The sequence below is a fragment of the Falco biarmicus genome, chromosome 3 (assembly GCF_023638135.1).
Source record: "Falco biarmicus isolate bFalBia1 chromosome 3, bFalBia1.pri, whole genome shotgun sequence".
Lineage (NCBI taxonomy): Eukaryota > Metazoa > Chordata > Aves > Falconiformes > Falconidae > Falco > Falco biarmicus.
The window spans coordinates 70146856-70150480 of NC_079290.1; positions in this window are offsets into that span (position 1 = coordinate 70146856).

Below are 3625 nucleotides of genomic sequence, written 5' to 3' on the forward strand. Positions count from 1 at the left end.
CCTTTCTAAAGATTATTTAATAGTTTTGTAATCTCTTTGCGCAAAGTAAAAACTTGCCAGCGTGGAGCGGTTGAGAGTGTGATGGAACCCTTGTACACAAATTCATGTGAGATTTCATCATTTCCCTGTGATTCCTAAATGTGAAAATGCAAGTCATAAGGGCTTTTGACCTCTGCCTACCTGAAGTTCTGGTTATGTTTGTTTAAAAATCACCAGCTGAGTTAAGAGATGTATCAAAATAAAATTGGTGAGCCTTTAATCAGGCTAAGGCTGCAGATAGTCTGACCTGGGTTGAATGCGGTAGAGTAAAGCTGCTATTCATCAGCTGAAGACCTGTCTCCTTCTGCACTGTTGTGGACAGGTTTAACTGCTTTCTTCAAACTGATGACAAATGATCCTTGGCAAGGCTATCAAACTGTAATAAAACCAGCAATGCTACATACGCAGTGTGAGCTTACGTAAGCCATTATCTTAGTTTTTCTTCTCTAGTGGGAAATTTGAAAAAGTTAATCTGCACTAGTAAAGGGCATGCATAATTCTTTTTATCAAGGAAGTTGACTCATTGTCTTCAGCGATTAGAATTTTATAATTAAATGTGCAGTTAGGGCTTTTTTTATGCATTCCTAAACCTAAAGAAATGATTTCCAATGAGTTAAATGACCTGTTCATGCAGACTGATTTTCAATATGAAGTTGAACAAGTTTACTAATATATCAGCAATCTGTCCAAAATGACTTTCAAACAAGTGATACAGCTGTAACTTACCCCTCAGTGGAAGTTCTCTAAAAAAGCATCTACAGTGGGCTCTGGCTATCAGCATGTATTTTTAGTGCAAGTTTAGAACAGTTGTTTGTGGTATGTATGTTGTCAAGAAAAGCTTTTTCGCCAAGACTGTCACGGAAGCGTAGGTGGCTTACGTGCCTGTGGCTAGTTGAACTATTGAAAGTTCAACAGTAGCATCCTCTCTTCTCTCAACAGTGCATTCATGATTATTTTTTCCCCAGTACTTGCACTCATGCTTAGAGTCATCCCTGAATCCCATTTATAGAAACACAATGCTCTGCTAAAGCAGTTCTCTGAAGATACTACAGAAGCAATCTTTTTTGTTTTAAATCTTTGCTCAGCAGAACTATATGCTTTGCTGTATTAAATTGTTTCTCACTCTGCCTGGAGCACTATTATGAGCCTTGAGCACCTCCACCTCCTCTACAATTAGAATGAGCAGACAGAGAGGATCCATCACAGCATGTGGACACACCTAGCGAGTTTAGCAGTTGCTGTTCCAGTTATTTTCCTATTAACGTGTTCTGGCAGCTCCAGTCATCTTTTTTTCTTATTCTCAAGTTTACTGGTTTCCTTCCTTAGGTTACTCATGTAAGTAGAGCGCAAGGAAACAGAAGTGAGGCTTAAATTTCTCCCCCAACTACTATAAACCCACCCCCCTCATTGAAACACAGGAGTGATTTTGACTATTCCCTGAAATAAAAGGCAGAGGTCGAGAATGAAGGAGGTGCCCAATTCACTATGTGCCAAAAGATTCAGAACGCTCTCAGCGCTGTGTGCTCTGCCCTCGTGTAACCGTCACACTGCAACTCAACATGACTTCCCCTCAATCAAAGCTGGCTGCCTCAGGAACCTACCATGGGTAGGTGGTCTCATTCTATCACTTAGCATTCATCATATCTACGTAATTGCAATTTGAAAAGCATCCAGGCAAATTAAAAGTGGCAAACCTCAATGTGGAATAACAGTATCCTCCTGTTCCCATTCAAGCCTGGCAAGGACTGCGGCAAGCTGAGTGAAACAGAAAAAAAAAACCCTTCCTGAAGTAACAAGTGAATTCTCCCTTATAACAGACTATTCACCACAGTATTTTAGTGCTGCCCAATTAATAAGAAAGAGGAACATCATTAATATGCAGGCCAGTTATTTTAGAAGCGGTTCATTGAACTGATTATTTTAAGACAACCTTGTCAGTTACCCCTCCACCAGCAGCAGCATGTTAACCTCATAATTTATTTCACAACTTAACCCGGGCTCGGAGATGACTTTAGAAGGAATTGTTACCATTGAGCTTGCTTAGCTTTGGGAGTAAACTAACAGAACATCAGACTTAACATTTGGAAGCGTTCTTTACTGCGTTCACCCTAACCGACACGTTGGCAAATCTGCCTCTTACGTTAGCCGAGTCTCGAAGGAAGTAGTGAGGGAAAAATCACTGTAATCAGGACAAATGGTACATGGTTCCACCTGGCGTCAGAGCAAACATATCTCCTGTGGGGCTGACCTAGTTCCATCACTGCAGATTTGGGCATAATTCCCTTACAAGCAAACAAATCAAGTGACTCACTGAGAGCATCTTGTGAGTCTTATTAGTGTGCCAGATTACATATCCAATAACTGACAGAGCTCTGTAAGCTCCCCATCTTACAGCTGCAAATGGTACTGCCCCTCCCATACTGTGCTGGGGTTTTTTTTCCTTTTTTTTTTTTTTTTTTTTAATTATTAAACATACCAAATGCACCATACTCCTTGATGTCTAGAGGCCTGTCCTTAGGGAGGGGCACACCTCACACAGTCGTATGTGACATGTTGTGGAACAGTTTGTCTCCATCAGTGGAAGTCACTGCAGCTTCCCACTTCATGCAATATATTGGCCAGCCAAGTGTTTTATGCTGGTTTCACATCACTACTGTCGCACAAATACGTTCAGACTGACAGCCAGGTATTCACACCATGGTAGAATTACACATTACAGGTCCCTTGAGAAAATGAGGAATTGGAACAGAATTGTTCCCACTGGCATGTAAAACTGAGAGTCCAGATACTAATCCGGGCAAATACTGAACACAGATGAAGGTGCTGTGAGGAGGGATTTAGTCGTTAAGGATTCCAGTTCTTGGGACAAGGAACTTGTCAGTGATAACACTGGGGAGAACAGAGGGTAAGGAAGGACATCGCTGCTGAAACAAGAATTAAACTATCAGGACTCCTTGTTAGGCTTTCAGGTTGAGCCACTTGTCACAGGGGTCTTATGGCTGAGCTGCTTCACCTAGGCTAATCTGCCAATTTAATCACAAGCTAGTTGGTTTACAATTCTCAAATTGGCAAGCATTACCACCTAAAGGGGATGGGGGAGGCAGGGAGAGTTAGGCAGTTGAGTAACTGTTCTGAACAGCAATTCCATTCTGTTCAGCTTCATTGACTGGCTCCGAGCCACTGCCAGGGCATACGGAAGAATTTCCAACTGCGTTTCATTGCTAACCATTTTAGACTTCTCTTACCTGCAGAAACTATTTAGCCAATAAAAAGAAACGCTAAAACCTCTCCCTTACCTCTCCACCCCTGGGAATAAAGAAAAAAAGCACTCCGATTCCTATTTTGCTAATTAAGAGTTCAGGGACAGCACCATGACAGTTACTAGCTTTGTGATTCTGTAATGCATTCGCTGAGGGACTGCTGTTACCAGATCCGCTGGTCCCAAGCTGCCGTGGTTGTGGGACACCGCAGCATATACAGTTCTCACCTAAACCAGGGTAAATTACCTGCAAGCTCTAATCAAACATGACACGTCGGCTGTCCTCCAGAAAACAACACAAAAAAACCCTACTTTTGTTCACCAGAG